Here is an 18809-nt window from a genome sequence, read left to right on the forward strand (position 1 = left end):
CGTGTCTTCCCGTATTCTTTCTGGGGTTGAAGAGGAGTCATGGAGGGCACCGCTGAACTTTACTCCCAGTCAGTTCGTGACTGGGGGGATATATGAGTTTCTGGAGTGTTTACCATTTCCTTGTGAACCTTTTTTCTGGGTGAGCCTTGTGAGCCGCTGAGTGTAGGGCAGGGGGGAGTGTGGAGGGGCACAGTGTCACCTGCTTCTTACCAGGGAGGGTCGTCTGCCAGACATTGCAGAAGGCAGAGAGCTGAGGACCCAACCTGGGCACATAGTAGGTCGGCTCCACAGTTGGCTTTTGAATGGAGGGAGATAAGCAACCAAGAAAGACTCTTTGGTTCCCAGGCAGCCTCACCTCCACCTCTGTGGATGACCTCTGGAGGAGGAGTGTCCCTGAGAAGGTCGTTGTATTTTTAGCCTCAGGGACATGCTGCACATGGCAGCCTATGGCCCATGGTGGTTAGCAAGTTGGTGAAAGGCAGTTTTGTGCAGTGTGGTAATTATGCAGCTCTGGGGGCTGGCAGGAGGCTTTCCATACAGAATGCAGGGCCTGGAGTCATAGAGAGCAGGGGGAAGTCATGAAGGAGCTTTTCTGTGCAGCCTCTTCTGAATGGCTCCATAAACATACCCTTTGGGGGACTTCTCTCCAAGGGACTTTGCAAGTCTGACCCCTACAGGGACCTCTGCATTTCTTCTGGGGACTCGTGGATGAGCCCTTCTCTTCCCAGGTCATCCTGCACCAAACTGACCTGATAACCCCCCTCCACAGTCAGAAACTTCTGGTGGCCTCAGAGCTTGGTGTTGAGTGCTCAGTATGGTTTCAGTGGCATGTTTCACCGCTTCTGCTGTGGCTGGTGTCTGTGACCCCAACCCAGTGCTCCCGTTCAGAGCCCTTTCCCGGTCTTTGTAGCTCCTTGCATTGACCCTCCCCTTTCTTGAAGGCTGTGTTTGAGGCCCATGTCCTTGGTTCGCTGGCTGCTGTGGCATCTGTAGTCTGGAGTGCTGCCTTCATGAGGCCAGGTAGGCTCCTAGAGGGAGCAGGGATATGGTTGAGAATGAAAACTGCAGAAACCGGACAGACTGAGAAGAGTGTGCTTACTACTGGAGTTCAGGGATGCCTTTCCCAGTTGGGTTTTGAAGAGTGAATAGGAGTTTGTCAATAAGATTCTGGAGGAACAAAAAAAGGAATGACTCGAACACTGGCAGGAAAGGGGTGAAGCCCCAGTGGCATGGGGCCTTGGGGAATGATGAGGGGAGACTGAAGCAGTGGTCAAGGCTGAGGCCTGGGAGCTGGCTGCTTTGCATGCTGTGGTCAAGTCAATGACCATGTCATGCAGTATCATGCCTCCATGCACCCCATTAGTGTCCCTGGCTGTGGTTGGGGCAGGCACAGGTGTGGTTTGGCCTGGTTGTTACCTGCATGGACAGTGATGCCCTCGTCCATTGGTATTGGAGTGGGCCCATGGTTGGGGGTGGGCTCCATGTTTGGATTTAGGAGGCCTTCAGCTGGATGGCCTGTTCTGTGGACAGGGAACATGGCACTAGCCATCGACATTGAAGCCCAAGGAACCTAGGGTGCCTGAGTTGGTTGAGTGTCCAACTCTTGATTTCAGCTCAGGTCATGATCTCACGGTTCGTGAGTTTGAGCCCTGCATCTGGCTCTGTGCTGACAGTGCAGAGCCTAATTAGGATGCTCTCTCCCTCTCTTTCTGCCCCTTTCCTCTTCTCTCTTTCTCTCTCTCAAACAATGGATAAACTAAAAAAAAAAAATAAAAATTAAAAAAAAAAGCTTAAGGAACCTTGTAAGTCATGCCTTCATTTGACATGATAGGGAGACCAAGGTCTTGGTGCTGGAGGTGAGGCCTGATCCCCAATATCTTAGTGCTTCCATCCTCCTCTGAAGTAGGGAAACTGAGGCATGGGTAGGTTCCTTAGTCCTCCCAGGCTGTAAGAGGCAGAGTTAGGATGTCAACCAAGGTGCCTCCGTAGTCCACCTCCTTGCACAGATCCAGGCAATGGCCCATGCCAGGGTGGCCCTGGTCTGCAGGCTGCAGGCTGGACGCTGCGCCCCCGTGTGTCAGGGAGGAAATGATGTCACTTGCACAGGGGATGACTTGCACTGTGCCCCCACATATGCATATATGATCACTCTGTCTTTGAAAAGGCTTTTTTCAGTGTATTTTGTAGAACTCCCAGCCATGTATGTCACATACGATTTTAAGATACTGCAGGTGACATGAAGCTCTGTATTCTGTGTAGCATTTTGCTTCTTTGGAAAACAAATTGGTAACAGAACTTTGAAGAATGTGCTTCATTTCCTGTTAGAGCAAGTGAAACCTGAAATATTAATGCTATAGGGTTTCCCGTGTCTTCTTCCAAAAGGGTTAGAGAAATACATTCCCCACTCTTTTCTACCGAGGCCCGGCCGCTGGTGGCCTCAGAATCGTTAGCTGTCTGTGTGTGCTGACCTTTGGGAATGAGCAGGAGGGCTCACTTGAAAACTTGGAGAGACTCACGATCTATTTGCAGCTCTTTGATTTTCAAAATGTTCAGCTGTTCTGCAGAACCTTGGAGTTCTGATCCCGCAGTTCCGAGCCGCCTTTGACGTTTTGTTGCAGGGAGCTGTTAGCCTCTTTTTTTTTTAAACGTGTGGTCCGTCGTTCAGATAAGAGAGTTGCCATGTGTTCATACATAAGCAGCTTGCTTGCAGCCCATTGATTCCCTATTTGTTTTCTCTTGTTTCAGTCTCTGGAAGATTTAAGCTTTGCTGAATCCCGTGTGGGCAAACCAGCCTCTGAGGCCAGGACTGTCCTGCGGATGGCTGAGAGTCCTCTTGGGCCTGGCGACTGCGAGTGAGTAGGACCTCACCACTCACTGGGTGATAGTCACCACTGTGCTGGGCCCCACCTGCCGTTTCGTATACACTTCGGCTCCCGTGCTGAATGGGAGCTGAGAGAACAGTGTTGTGTCCTGTGGCCCCCACCTCTCTCTAAGAAAAGCTTAAATGCACCTACACTAAAATTTTTCATTGCTTTCTGTTTTTACAAATTTACCTTTATTTTGCAGAAAAAGGCAAGGAAGAGTGCAGGGTGTCCCTAGAGGACCAATGGCCACACAGTAGACTGTTTCCTATGACCCCGCCTGTGTCCCCTATCAGACTCACCAGGGTGCTTTCTGCTGCACTGTGTTCTGCGTGGCACTGTGTTGCCTCCCCAGGCAGCCCCCCTTCCAGTTAGGTGCACATGGGCCAGGGACATCCAAGTGAGTGGCTCTCCCTGGGAGTGCAACAGGGCCAGCAGGATGTGGGCAGGGTCTCCCCGCCCAACCCTGCCCAACTCCAGGCTACTCATCGACCCAGGTGGTTGACCTGAGGTCCTGCCATTAGGGGCTCTCTCCAGGGTCACCAGGTGGGGGCAGGGCAGCTTGGGGACTGGGGGCCACTGTGGAAAGTCTCCCCAAGTGAATGGAGCCGGGCACTCAGGCTGTGACTGAGGCATTAGATAAGGCTGTGTCTGAGGGTGTCACCTGTTGGCAGTGAGAGCCGCAAGCCTGTGTTAGCTATCTAGGGCTGCTGTGACAAAGTACCACAGACCGGGTGGCTTAAACAACAGAAGCTTATTTTCTCACGGTTCTGGAGTCCAAAATCAAGGTGTTGGCAGGGATGGCTCCTTCTGGGGACTGCAAGGGGGAGTCTGTTGCGGGCCTCTCTCCAGCTCTCGTAGTTTGCTGACAGTCTCTGGCCTTCCTTGACTTGTGGTGCTATAATTGTAACCTCCACATAGCTTTCTCCTTGCGTCGTTATCTCTGTGTCCAAAATTCCCCCTTTTATTTTTTTTTAAAGTTTATTTATTTATTTTGAGAGAGAGTGAGCAAGTGGGGGAAGGGAAGAGAGAGAGAGAGAGAGAGAGGGAGACGGAGGGAGAGAATACCAAGCAGGCTCCACATTGTCAGTGCAGAGCCTGACGCAGGACTCGAACTCACGAACCGTGAGATCATGACCTGAGCTGAGACCACACGTCAGACACTTAACCCACCAAGCACCTAGGTGCCTCCCAATTTCCCCCTTTTAAAAGGACACCACTCAAAATGGATTAGGGCCCACTCCAATGACCTCATCTTCGTGATCACCTGCAGAGACCTTGTTTCCAATTAGGGTTACATGCACAGCTACTGAGGGTTAGGACTTGGATATTGCCTCCGGGGCCATAATTCAACCCATAGCAAGTCCCCTCCCAGGACAGGGCCCATCTTCCGGGTGCCTGTGGGGTCTGGTCAGTGGAGCGGCCCAGCTTGTCCTGCAAAGGGGAGGGGACATCAACAGCTGTGTAATCATCCCACAAGAGACCTTTTCCTAGCAGGGTCCCCAAGTGCAGCTTACAGCCAGCCACAGCTCCCAGCCCACGTTCCGTCCTTCAGTGGCCAGTCTGCCTGGCCTTCCGGCTCCCTGTTTTTATACAGCACCTTCGTTGGCTCCCATTCTGCCCTCCCCCCAAAGCCTTGCTGTGCTTCACTCTCCACCATCTGGTCCCTAATCCAGACCCCACTGAGCAGCTCAGTGCCAACCCCACTTTACACCGTCTTTCGGGAAACATCCTGACCCACCCCATTATATCTCCCTCCTGCCTCTCAACCTGGCAGCACGGCAGCTCCTTCAAGTATATGTTGAGAACTTAAAAGCAGTAAGAGCACTATTTGTTCTGTACATAGTGGGCCAGGCACTGTGCTGGGGGAGCCACACAGAGTGACTCCCTGAATGCTCGCTGAAGGCCAGGGAGGAAAGTGAGGTTCTTGCTCACATGCACAGACCTGGAAAGTGCCAGAGCTGGGATTTAAAATCACGGCTGCAGTTCCAAAGCCTCAGCCACACCTCCAACACTATGCTGGGTCCTGTTCTGGGTGCTGTGGAAACTGAGGCAGCTAGGACCCAGCCCTGTGCACAGGTGTGCTTACACAGCATTCTCGGCCAGGTCCTTTCAGGCTGTGACATGACATGCCCCACCTGCCCTTAGCCCCCCTGACAGCCCTGGGTTCGCTTTTTCAAATATTATTTTTATTTTATCGATATCCTATACACATACATGTTTTAAGAAGTCAGGAGTTCTGTAAGGTTTGTGAAAAAACAGCAGATTCTTGGCTATTGCTCCTACTATCCCCACGCGACCCCTGCCCTATCCTGCTCCCTGTGGACCACCACTTCCAGCTTTCAGCTGTTTCTTCTGCGATTTATCACACATTTGTAAAGATTATGCATGCACTCTTATTTCTGAACTCCCTATGGTGGTGAAAATGATTTTAACTCACAGTTTTCATTTCGTAGGGATGCTCTATTTAACCAGTATAGTTATTTCATCATTTTGGGTTAAATCCCTATAAAACGTGTATCAGTCAGGATAGACTAAATCAGGAGACAGTTAAAACACATCCCCTAGATCTGAAAAAATTCAGTTTCTGATTAGCAGGTGTAGTGTTTATTTATGTTTCTGGCTCTCCTTTTGTTTTTGAGCAGTTTCAAGAGAATTTGAAGAAAGGTTTCTAACCCTGTTTCCTAAACACCAGAAGTCAGTCCAATTGTTCTTTAGCTTACCCTGGTTGGCTTCCCGTTCTCTCATCCCACTGAGAATTCTCATCCAGGTCACCAACACCCAGTGTTGACAAATCCAACACATGATTTTCTGTCAACATCCTGAGTGCCCTGCAGTGTTTGGATGTTGTTGTTGTTGTTGTTGTTGTTGTTGTTGTTGTTGTTGTTTTTTCCTCTCTCTCTTTCTGCCTTGGTCTCCATCTTAGGGGGAAAGTCTCTAGTTTCTCACCATTAAATATGATGTGATCACATTGTTAAAAAACTGAGGTAAAATTCACATAACAGAAATTAACCAGTAACCAGCTTAACGTGTGTAGTTTAGTAACATTTAATGCCTCTCCTGTGTCGTGGGGGATCCATCCCTTTGATTGTGTTCCAAGACATTTTCATCATCTCAGAAGGAAATGCTCATGTTTGTTAAGTGTTCTGTCCCCATTCCCTCTCCCCCACCCCCCAACCTCATCACTCAGCTTTCAGTCTCTGTGGATTTACCTATAATGGATGTTTCCTATACAGTTAGAAATAATACAGTATGTGACCTTTTGTGTCACAGCCTCTAGAACTGTGAGAATTATTGTTACAAGCCACATAATCTCTGGTACTTTGTTACAGCAGCCCAAATGGATTTTGATTTGGCATAATGTTTATGCGGTTCATCCAAGTTGTAGCAGGTATCAGAACTTCATTCCTTTTACGACTGAGTACTGTTCCATTGTATATTTATATACCACGTCCTGTTTATCCGTTCATCTGTTGATGGACATTTGGGTGGTTTCAACCTTTTGCCTGTTATGAATAATGCTATTATGAACGTGTGTGTACAGGTATTTGAATACATGTTTTCAGTTCTTTTGTGTATATACCTAGGAGTGGAATTGCTGGATCACATGGTAATTTTTGAGGAACCACCAATGTGTTTTCCACTACTGCTTTATTATATTCTCACCAGCGGGATGTGAGGGTTCCTGTTTTCCTCAGCCTTACCTACTCTTATTGTTTTCTTTCTTTTTTTTTTTAAAGTGATGGCCAACCATCCGGGTGTAAAGTGGTATCTTATTGTGGTTTTGATTTGTATTTCCTCTTGTCAAGCTAAGGATGGTCTCCTCAATGACTAATTTGGTGAATTTTTTTTTTTAAATCAGGAATTGGTGTTGTCTTTTGCCTAATGCTTTTTCTGCATCAATTAATATGATCATATATTTTTTCTTCTTTTGTCTGTGTGGTGATGGCTTATATCAGTTTATTTTCTCATGTTGATCCAACATTGCATCCCTGGAATACATCTCACTTGGTTGTGATACATAATTCTTCTCAGATATTGTTGGATTCTATTTGCTAATACTTTGTTGAAGATTTTTAGGTGTGTATTCATGAGAGATACTGGTCTCTAGTTTTCTTTCTTGTAATTATCTTGTAATTATCTGTTTTTGATATTAGGGTCATACTGGATTTATGATATAAGTCAGGAAGGGTTCCTTCCTTTTCTAATTTCTGAAGTAGATTGTAGAGAATTGGTATCCTATCTAACTTAAACATTTGGTAGAATTCCTAAGAGGAGTCATCTGGGCCTCGTGATTTTGGGGGGAAGATTATTAATTATTGATTCAATTTCCTTAACACAGATAGCTGGTTTGTCTTTCTCCTTGTATGAGTCTGGTAGTGTGTATCATTTAAGAAATTGGCCCATTTTATGTAAATTATCAAATTTGGGGGTATAGAGTTCTTTGTAGTATTCTTTTATTATGCCTCTAATGTCTGTGGGATCAGTATTTCTTTCTGATGTTAGTAATTTGTGTCTTCTCTCCTTTTCTTGGTTAGCTTGGTCAAAAAACCAGACTTTTAGTGTGTTGATTTTTTTCCTATCATATTCCTGATTTCATTGATTTATACTCTTTCACTATATTTCTTTTGCTTGATTTAGACTTAAAATTGTTCTTTATCTCGGGGTGTATGGGTGACTGAGTTGGTAAAGTGTCCAACTCTTGAGTTTGGCTCAGGTCATGATCTCGCTGTCATGAGATCGAGCTCTGTGTTGGGCTCTGCACTAAGCATGGAGCCTGCTTGGGATTCTCTTTCTCCCTCTCTCTCCGCCCCTTCCCTGCACATGTGCATGCATGCTCTCTTTCTCAAAATAAATAAACATTAAAAAAATTGTTATCTTATTTTCTGAGGTAGAAGCTTAGGTTATTGATTTTAGATCTTTCTTCTTTTCTAATGTATACATTTAGTGCTATAAATTTTTCTCTAAATACTGCTTTTGCTGCCTTCTGCAAATTCTGACAACTGGTATTTTCATTTTCGTTTAGTTAAAAATTTTTTAAAAAATTTGTCAGTAATTCCTCATTGACCCATGTGTTATTTAGAATTGTGTTGTTGAATTGTCAGGTATTTGGAGATTTCACCTGTCTTCCTGTTAATTGCTTTTTGGTTTAATTCCATTCTAGTCTACGAAAATACTTTGTATGATACCTGTTTTGTAAAAAACTTGTTAAGGTGTGTCTTATGGTCCCAAATGTGGTCTTTTTTTGTGCTATGATCATAATATTGGTATCTCCCCAGCCCCTACAAGTTCTTATGTTGAAGTCATACCCCCCCAAAGTGATTGTATTAGAAGATGGCATCTTTGGGAGGTGATCAGGTGATTAGGCAGCGCCCTTGGGATGGGGTTACTATTCTTATGAAGAAGGCTCCACAGAGCTCCCTATCCTCTTCTGCCGTATGAGGACACAGTGAGAAGTCTGAGACCCAGAAGGGGACCCACACCTGACCATGCTGGCATCCTGATCTCGGACTTCTAGTCCCTAGAACTATGAGAAATAAATGTTTGTTGTTTACAAGCCACCCAGTCTGTTGTATTTTGTTATAGCAGTCCAGTGGGCTAAGACACTTAGGTGAATGTTTCATGCAAGCTTGAGAAGAATGTGTGTTTTGCTGTTGTTGGATACAATATTCTATAAATGTCATTTAGAAGCAGTTGATTGATAGGGCTGTTTGAGTGAACTATGTTTGTTGATTTTCTGCCTGCTTGTTATATCGGTTACTGACAGAGGATGGTGAAGCCTCCAATTATAATAATGAATTTGTCTCTCTTTTCAATTCTATCAATTTTTGCCTCATATATTTTAATACTCTGATGTTAGGTGCATAGCTGTTTAGGATTGTAATATCTTCTTGAATAATTGAATAGAATTACATATCATTATGTAATGCTCCCTCTTTATCCATGATGATTTTCCTTGTTCTAAAGTCTGCTGTGTCTGAAATTAATATTGGTACTCTAATTTTCTTTTGATTAGAGTTAGCATGGTTTATCTTTCTCCATTCCTTTTAACCTATCAGAGTCTTTATTTTTTTATTCCTTTTTTAAATGTTTATTTATTTTGGGGAGAGAGAGCATGAGCAGGGGAGGGGCAGACAGAGGGAGACAGATAATTTGAAGTAGGCTCCATGCTGACAGTAGAGACCCGATGTGGGGCTCAAACTCAAGAATTGTGAGATCATGATCTGAGCCAAAGTTGGATGTTTAACTGACTGAACTACCCAGGTACCCCAGAATCTTTATAGTTAAAATGGATTTCTTGTAGCCAAACTATGGAAAGAGCCCAGATGTCTATTGACTGATGAATGGATAAAGAAGATGTGATATATATATATCAATGTGTGTGTGTGTGTGTGTGTGTATGTTTGTGTATGTGATATATGTATACGTGATATATACACACATGTATACATATATACATATATGTATATGATGTATATGATATATATATCATATATATGCACACACATATATACACACAATGGAATATTACTCAGCCATCGAAAAGAATGAAATTTTGCCATTTGCAACAATGTGGATGGAGCTAGAGTGAATTATGCTAAGGGAAATAAGTCAGAGAAAGACAAATACCGTATTATTTCACTCATGTGGAATTTAAGAAACAAAACAGATGAACATATGGGAGGTGGAAAAAAAAGAAAAAAAGGGAAACAAACCATAAGAGACTCTTAAAGATAGAGAACAAACTGAGGGTTGAAGGAGAGAGGTGGGTGAGGGATGGGATGGGTGATGGGTATTAAGGAGGGCACTTGTGATGAGCACTGGGTGTTGTATGTAGGGGATGAATTTCTGAATTCTACTCCTGAAACCAATATTGCACTGTATGTTAACTAACTGGAATTTAAATAAAAACTTGAAAAGAAAAAAATGGGTTTCTTATAGACAGCATATGGTTGGATCTTGTGTTTTTATTTACTCTGATAACCTCTGTCTTTTACTTGATGTATTTTTATACCATTCACATTTAAAGTTATTGTTGGAGTATTTAGATTAATATCGAACTTTTTAATAGCTTTTATTTTTGCAACAGCCTCTTTTTTCTTCTCTGGTTTTCATGGACCATTTTATATGATTCCATAATGTTCTCTTAGTTTATCATTTATATTTCTTTTTAAAAATTTTCAGTTCTGACCTCAGAGTTTACGATATACATTCTAAAATAATTGAAGTCTATCTTCAAATAATACTAAGAATACTTTTTCATATTAGTGCAAGTAACAGAGTAAAAACAGAGTATTAGTAATTCCCATTCCTCATGACATTGCTATTATTCATTCCACTTACCCATAAGATATAATTACACAACATGTTGTAACTATTATTGCTTTAAATAAAAAAATATTTTTTAGATCAAATAACAGTAACAGAAATAAGAGATTTTATTTTACCTTCATTCATTTCTTCTCAGATATTCTTCTTTCTTTATGTAGATTCAAGTTTCCAACTATATATTTTTCCTTCTGTGTGAAGAGTTTTTGAACATTTCTCTCGATCTGGCTGCTGGTGACAAATTCCCTTGGTTTTTGTTTGTCTGAGATAATATTTATTTCTTCTTCACTTTTGAAAGATAACTGTGCTTGGACATAGACTTGTAGGTTGGTGGTTTTATCTTTTAAAACTTTTAAAGATTTTCCTTTACTCTTTTCTTGCTGACTTGGTTTCTGAGGAGAAATCTGCTGTTAACTCTTCTCTTTGTTCTTCTCTAGATAAAATGTTTCCACACCTCCTTCTGGCTTCTTTCATGATTTTCTCTGTTTGGTTTTCTGCAGTTTGAGTAGGTATTTTTGTTTTTGTTTTTGTTCGTTTTCTTTTTTTTAAATATTTATTCTGTTTGGTGTTTTTTGAGCCTCGTGTGGAAAATTTTTGGCCATTGTTACCGCAAATATTTTTCCTTCTCCATTATTTCTTTTGTTTCCTTTTGATGTTCCAATTACATGTATGTTACATCTCTTGATATTGTCCCACCATGCTTGGATACTCGTTTGGCCCACCCTGCACCCATTCTTTTTTCTGTTTGTGTTTCAGTTGAGGAAATTTCTGTTGACTTGTCTTTAAGCTCACTGATTTGTTCCTCAACCATCTCAAATTTACTGATGGGTATTCTTCATTTTCAAAGGTAGTCTTCATTTCTATTATAGATTATTTTAAAAAAAATTTTTTCTAGCATTTCTTTTTGATTCTCAGACTTTCTATCCTTGTGTTTATATTACCAATCTGTTCTTCTGTGTTGTCTACTTTTCCCATTAGTACCCTTAGCACATTAGTCATAGTTACTTTAATTTCCCAGTATGATAATTCCAAAAACTATCATATGAATCTGGTTATAATGCTTGCTTTACTTCTTTTAAACATGGGCTTAAAAATTTATTTATTTATTTATTTATTTACTTACTAATTTTGCCTTTGATATGCCTTATATTTTGTTAAAAGCCAGGCATATTATTTTGGAAACCTTTAGTGTGAGTGTTTGTAAATCTCATTAGGGATTGGGCTATATGTCATGTCTTCCTTGGTTTTGTCTGTCCCACCTCGACTGTGGCCTTCCCTTGGCGCTTCTGGTTAGAGAATCTGGGGTAGCTCTTTTAGCTTAATCCACTGGTGTCATACTGGAGCCCTGTGGTGTGGTGGAAGCTGTGGGGGAGCAGAAGTATTCTGTAATCTTATGAGGAAATCTCCATCTTTAGGTGGGCCTGTGCTCCCAGCCTGTGACTTTCGCCAGAGTTTCTTCCCACATGGCTCTTCCAGCCCCCTTAGAGTGCCTGGCACACTCTAGAGAGAGAGGCTAGAGTGGCTTCAGTGAGCAAAATGCCCTCCCCACCCTTCCCTGGTGGCTTTGAGACAAGATTCTGGCTAAGTCTTTCCCCCTGGACAGCAGGCCTTTGTTACGGAGAAGTTTCTGGGTGTTTCACAATGGTTATTTCCTCCTCCCTCTGCCAGAATCAAGAGATGTTTCTTGGTCCTTCAGATTTCAGGGGGATGTCTGCAAACTTAGTTCATTGATGGGTCCAAGAAAAGTCACTGATTGTTCGCTTTGTCCAGCTCTTTCTTATTGTAAGGGCTCAAGTGGCAACTTCCAAGCTCTTTTCGTGTTCGAGCTGAAACAGAGTCCTTCCCCGGGCTTCAGTTTTCCTCATGACTCTTGTCACCACCTAGAATTACATACAGTAAAACCTTGGTTTGCGAGCATAATTCATTCTGGAAACATGCTTGTAATCCAAAACACTTGTATATCAAAGCGAATTTCAAGAACCTTTGGCTCAGTTGTGATCATGTGACATTTGGCGTCATGTACTACTTGTATTGCAAGACATCACTCCTTTTTATCAAGTTAAAATTAAAATTTATTAGAAATGTTTGCTCGTCTTGTGGAGCACTCACAGAACAAGTTACTTGCAATCCAGGGTTTTACTGTACTTTATTTGATGGTTCAGTCATTTTTTGCCTGGCTTCCTCCTTAGAACATAAAACCCGGAAGACTGGAACATCGTCCGTCTATTCCCTGCCATCCCCACACCCAAAAGAGTGCCTGGCACATTCTGAATGAATAAAAGTGATAAAGTATGTTGCCAGGCCACCTGGGCATGGGTGGCTGCTCATTTGTACATTTTCTCCTGTGCACTGTGGTTTTGGTAGATTTGAAGCAGAGATGAATGTGACTACGTAGAGGAGGTGTCCAGGTGTCCTCACCAGACAGAGGAAAAGGCCCAGGAGGCTATTGTTTGCCTCTCACAGGTGCTGATGGTCTATCATGGTGGCTCTGGAAGCTGAGCTCCCTGGGAAGCAGGGTCGGCCCAGCCAGTGCAGAAGCAGGTGACTTTTCTGTGGTTGCTTCTAAATGGCCCAGCTGTTTTGCCCTCTTATTGTGGATGAATCTTGCATTCCACCCTTTCCCCTCCATTCCCAGGACCTTGTTTTTGGGATTACAGTGGTAGGCCTTCTGCACATCAAGAAAAACAAAATCGCCCCCGTGCTCCCCATCTTGCTGATGATCCTGCTGCCAGCATCACTTCTCATGAACAGATTTTTCAACCATTGCCATCTGTTCTGCTCTTAATTACGAGTGTAAGAAATATTGTTATCCCGATTTCATCAGGGGAATGGGGAAGGGGGAGGGATATGTATTCTTAAAGACCACAGTTCTCGTGGAGGAAGTGTGGCTCTGGCACCCACTCACTAAAGATAGGGTTGCCTCTGCCCCAAATTGAGGCATTCACAACAGTTATTTTACTGAAAGGACAATATTGGCCCACTTACTTCTGTATAAAACGAACTTTTGGAGAAAGGTAGAAGTAGCCAAGTTGATGCCGTTAAAGAACAAAAATCCAACTGAGGATATTTGAAAATCTTATTGGCTTCATTAAATGATTCTTGAATCAGGCAGCACCCCATCTAGCAAGTAGAGGGGAGCTCTGAGGAGTTGTACAAAATGGATGGTTTTTATAGGAAGGAGGGTGAAGCAAGGAAGTTGTTAGCAAAAGAAAAGAAAGGATTGTCTCAGGCAGGGTCACTTTCCCTTTGGGGTAAGAGTTAGGTGGCCCATATCATGTAGATTATATAATTTTCTTTTGGGGAATGGAGAGGGCCCTGTGACAGATGACCTCACTGATGCTGATCAGAAAATTCTACACCAACTGAGCAAGACTACATTTCTGGGGGAGGCTGAAACTGTAATTGGGTTAGATATTAAGCCCCTGTTTGGTGACTTTGCCTAAGTGACGCCATTTTGGGCCTGGGGTTTTCTTTTTAACAATGCAAAGGCCCAAAGACCATGTCTCTTCACCTCTCTGAGGCCTCAGCCCTCTAGGATACAGGGTGAGAATGGGCTGGCAGTGATACATGGCGCCAGCTGCTGCTGGGGATGTTTCCGGAAGAAGGCCAAGTTTGGGGGCTGTTTTCTGCCCTCAGAAGCTCTTGTGAGTTTGTGCCAGGCCCGTGCCCAGCTGGTAGTGCTAACCACCAAGCTGTGGCACTGGGTGGGGAGCCCCTGTGTCAGTGGCAGACCTGTGCCTCCCATTCTGTTGCATGACTTTTTACCTCAATACCCAGGGTTCGTTGTCTTGTGGCTTCGAAGACTGAAGAGGTAGATACAAAGCAAAATGGGCAGCAGGCAAAAGTTTAGTAGAGCGTGAGACCAGAAAGTAAGAATAGTTTGAAAGCTCTCTTTACAGAGAGGGGGCATTTGAAAGTGAATGCCCGCAACTATAGGCAAGGGACTTTGATTTACAGGTTCCTTCTCAGGTCCTACCCTTATTGTCTAGGGAACTCTAAATGCCTAGTCGTGCCTTTTTGATTGGCTTGTTTCTGTTGTATGAGGGGTGTTCTATGGCCATACTGTTCCTTGTGGGTCATACGTTTTATGGTCTACTTGTCTTTAGTCAGGTCTTTTGTGAAATTCCTGGGGGAAGCCTGAGGGAGAGTAGGTAGTGTCTGTCACATTCTCAGGAGGAACTTTCCACCTGAGGGAGTTTGCTCAAGGTCAGACATTCCCAGAAGAAATGTTTTATTTTATTTTTTTTTCAATATATGAAGTTTATTGTCAAATTGGTTTCCATACAACACCTAGTGCTCATCCCAAAAGGTGCCCTCCTCAATACCCATCACCCACCCTCCCCTCCCTCCCACCCCCCAGCAACCCTCAGTTTGTTCTCAGTTTTTAAGAGTCTCTTCTGCTTTGCTCTCTTCCACTCTAACCTTTTTTTTTTTTTCCTTCCCCTCCCCCATGGGTTTCTGTTAAGTTTCTCAGGATCCACATAAGAGTGAAACCATATGGTGTCTGTCTTTCTCTGTATGGCTTATTTCACTTAGCATCACACTCTCCAGTTCCATCCATGTTGCTACAAAGGGCCATATTTCATTCTTTCTCATTGCCACGTAGTATTCCATTGTGTATATAAACCACAATTTCTTTATCCATTCATCAGTTGATGGACATTTAGGCTCTTTCCATAATTTGGCTATTGTTGAGAGTGCTGCTATAAACATTGGGGTACAAGTGCCCCTATGCATTAGTACTCCTGTATCCCTTGGGTAAATTCCTAGAAGTGCTATTGCTGGGTCATAGGGTAGGTCTATTTTTAATTTTTTGAGGAACCTCCATACTGTTTTCCAGAGTGGCTGTACCAATTTGCATTCCCACCAACAGTGCAAGAGGGTTCCCATTTCTCCACATCCTCTCCAGCATCTATAGCCTCCTGATTTGTTCATTTTGGCCACTCTGACTGGCGTGAGGTGATATCTGAGTGTGGTTTTGATTTGTATTTCCCTGATGAGGAGCGACGTTGAGGATCTTTTCATGTGCCTGTTGGCCATCCGGATGTCTTCTTTAGAGAAGTGTCTATTCATGTTTTCTGCCCATTTCTTCACTGGGTTATTTGTTTTTCGGGTGTGGAGTTTGGTGAGCTCTTTATAGATTTTGGATACTAGCCCTTTGTCCGATATGTCATTTGCAAATATCTTTTCCCATTCCGTTGGTTGCCTTTTAGTTTTGTTGGTTGTTTCCTTTGCTGTGCAGAAGCTTTTTATCTTCATAAGGTCCCAGTAATTCACTTTTGCTTTTAATTCCCTTGCCTTTGGGGATGTGTCAAGTAAGAAATTGCTACGGCTGAGGTCAGAGAGGTCTTTTCCTGCTTTCTCCTCTAGGGTTTTGATGGTTTCCTGTTTCACATTCAGGTCCTTTATCCATTTTGAGTTTATTTTTGTGAATGGTGTGAGAAAGTGGTCTAGTTTCAATCTTCTGCATGTTGCTGTCCGGTTCTCCCAGCACCATTTGTTAAAGAGACTGTCTTTTTTCCATTGGATGTTCTTTCCTGCTTTGTCAAAGATGAGTTGGCCATACGTTTGTGGGTCTAGTTCTGGGGTTTCTATTCTATTCCATTGGTCTATGTGTCTGTTTTTGTGCCAATACCATGCTGTCTTGATGATTACAGCTTTGTAGTAGAGGCTAAAGTCTGGGATTGTGATGCCTCTTGCTTTGGTCTTCTTCAAAATTACTTTGGCTATTTGGGGCCTTTTGTGATTCCATATGAATTTTAGGATTGCTTGTTCTAGTTTCGAGAATGCTGGTGCAATTTTGATTGGGATTGCATTGAATGTGTAGATAGCTTTGGGTAGTATTGACATTTTGACAATATTTATTCTTCCAATCCATAAGCACGGAATGTTTTTCCATTTCTTTATATCTTCTTCAATTTCCTTCATAAGCTTTCTATAGTTTTCAGCATACAGATCTTTTACATCTTTGGTTAGATTTATTCCTAGGTATTTTATGTTTCTTGGTGCAATTGTGAATGGGATCAGTTTCTTTATTTGTCTTTCTGTTGCTTCATTATTAGTGTATAAGAATGCAACTGATTTCTGTACATTGATTTTGTATCCTGCAACTTTGCTAAATTCATGTATCAGTTCTAGCAGACTTCTGGTGGAGTCTATCAGATTTTCCATGTATAATATCATGTCATCTGCAAAAAGTGAAAGCTTAATTTCATCTTTGCCAATTTTGATGCCTTTGATTTCCTTTTGTTGTCTGATTGCTGATGCTAGCACTTTCAACACTATGGTAAACAACAGCGGTGAGAGTGGACATCCCTGTCGTGTTCCTACAGTTTTTCCCCATTGAGGATGATGTTAGCTGTGGGCTTTGCATAAATGGCTTTTATGATGTTTAAGTATGTTCCTTCTATCCTGACTTTCTCGAGGGTTTTTATTAAGAAATGTTGCTGAATTTTGTCAAATGCCTTTTCTGCATCGATTGACAGGATCATATGGTTCTTATCTTTTCTTTTACTAATGTGATATATCACGTTGATTGATTTGCGAATGTTGAACCAGCCCTGAATCCCAGGAATGAATCCCATGGTGAATAATTCTTTTTATATGCTGTTGAATTTGATTTGCTAGTATCTTATTGAGAATTTTTGCATCCATATTCATCAGGGATATTGGCCTGTAGTTCTCTTTTTTTACTGGGTCTCTGTCTGGTTTAGGAATCAAAGTAATACTGGCTTCATAAAATGAGTCTGGGAGTTTTCCTTCCCTTTCTATTTTTTGGAATAGCTGGAGAAGGATAGGTATTATCTCTGCTTTAAATGTCTGGTAGAACTCCCCTGGGAAGCCATCTGGTCCTGGACTCTTATTTGTTGGAAGATTTTTGATGACTGATTCAATTTCTTTGCTGGTTATGGGTCTGTTCAAGCTTTCTATTTCCTCCTGATTGAGTTTTGGAAGAGTGTGGGTGTTTAGGAATTTGTCCATTTCTTCCAGGTTGTCCAGTTTGTTGGCATATAATTTTTCATAGTATTACCTGATAATTGCTTGTATCTCTTGAGGGATTGGTTGTAATAATTCCATTTTCATTCATGATTTTATCTATTTGGGTCATCTCCCTTTTCTTTTTGAGAAGCCTGGCTAGAGGTTTATCAATTTTGTTTATTTTTTCAAAAAACCAACTCTTGGTTTCGTTGATCTGCTCTACAGTTTTTTTAGATTCTATATTGTTTATTTCTGCTCTGATATTTATTATTTCTCTTCTTCTGCTGGATTTAGGCTGTCTTTGCTCTTCTGCTTCTATTTCCTTTAGGTGTGCTGTTAGATTTTGTATTTGGGATTTTTCTTGTTTCTTGAGATAGGCCTGGATTGCAATGTATTTTCCTCTCAGGACTGCCTTCGCTGCATCCCAAAGCGTTTGGATTGTTGTATTTTCATTTTCATTTGTTTGCATATATTTTTTAATTTCTTCTCTAATTGCCTGGTTGACCCATTCATTCTTTAGTAGGACGTTCTTTAACCTCCATGCTTTTGGACGTTTTCCAGACTTTTTCCTGTGGTTGATTTCAAGCTTCATAGCATTGCGGTCTGAAAGTATGCATGGTATGGTTTCAATTCTTGTATACTTATGAAGGGCTGTTTTATGACCCACTATGTGATCTATCTTGGAGAATGTTCCATGTGCACTCGAGAAGAAAGTATATTCTGTTGCTTTGGGATGCAGAGTTCTAAATATATCTGTCAAGTCCATCTGATCCAATGTATCATTCAGGGCCCTTGTTTCTTTATTGACCATGTGTCTAGATGATCTATCCATTTCTGTAAGTGGAGTGTTAAAGTCCCCTGCAATTACCACATTCTTATCAATAAGGTTGCTTATGTTTGTGAGTAATTGTTTTATATATTTGGGGGCTCCCGTATTTGGTGCATAGACATTTATAATTGTTAGCTCTTCCTGATGGATAGACCCTGTGATTATTATATAATGCCCTTCTTCATCTCTTGTTACAGCCTTTAATTTAAAGTCTAGTTTGTCTGATATAAGTATGGCTACTCCAGCTTTCTTTTGGCTTCCAGTAGCATGTTAAATAGTTCTCCATCCCCTCACTCTCAATCTAAAGGTGTCCTCAGGTCTAAAATGAGTCTCTTGTAGACAGCAAATAGATGGGTCTTGTTTTTTTATCCATTCTGATACCCTATGTCTTTTGGTTGGTGCATTTAGTCCATTTACATTCAGTGTTATTATAGAAAGATATGGGTTTAGAGTCATTGTGATGTCTGTAGGTTTCATGCTTGTAGCGAAGTCTCTGGTACTTTGTCTCACAGGATCCCCCTTAGGATCTCTTGTAGGGCTGGTTTAGTGGTGACGAATTCCTTCAGTGTTTGTTTGTTTGGGAAGACCTTTATCTCTCCTTCTATTCTAAATGACAGACTTGCTGGATAAAGGATTCTTGGCTGCATATTTTTTCTGTTTATCACATTGAAGATCTCCTGCCCTTCCTTTCTGGCCTGCCAAGTTTCAGTAGAGAGATCGGTCATGAGTCTTATAGGTCTCCCTTTATATGTTAGAGCACGTTTATCCCTAGCTGCTTTCAGAATTTTCTCTTTATGCTTGTATTTTGCCAG

The 18809-nt window shown here is 42.2% G+C and overlaps 1 protein-coding gene across 6 annotated transcripts in view; it reads left to right on the forward strand.

Moving 5' to 3' along the window:
• APBA2 (amyloid beta precursor protein binding family A member 2) overlaps positions 1 to 18809 on the forward strand; it is a 275852-nt gene that overhangs the window by 44458 nt on the left and 212585 nt on the right. For 4 of the 6 annotated variants that reach the window (XM_086711372.1, XM_086711371.1, XM_086711376.1 and 1 more), the window contains exon 2: positions 2746 to 2852. The exons of the other annotated variants lie outside the window; for them this stretch is intronic. The gene's annotated coding sequence lies outside the window, so the exon portion shown is untranslated. The remainder of the gene's footprint in view (positions 1 to 2745; positions 2853 to 18809) is intronic. 6 annotated transcript variants of the gene reach the window in all.

The sequence above is a fragment of the Puma concolor genome, chromosome B3, assembly GCF_028749965.1.
Source record: "Puma concolor isolate L17-30 chromosome B3, mPumCon1.1.hap2, whole genome shotgun sequence".
In the NCBI taxonomy this organism is placed as follows: domain Eukaryota; kingdom Metazoa; phylum Chordata; class Mammalia; order Carnivora; family Felidae; genus Puma; species Puma concolor.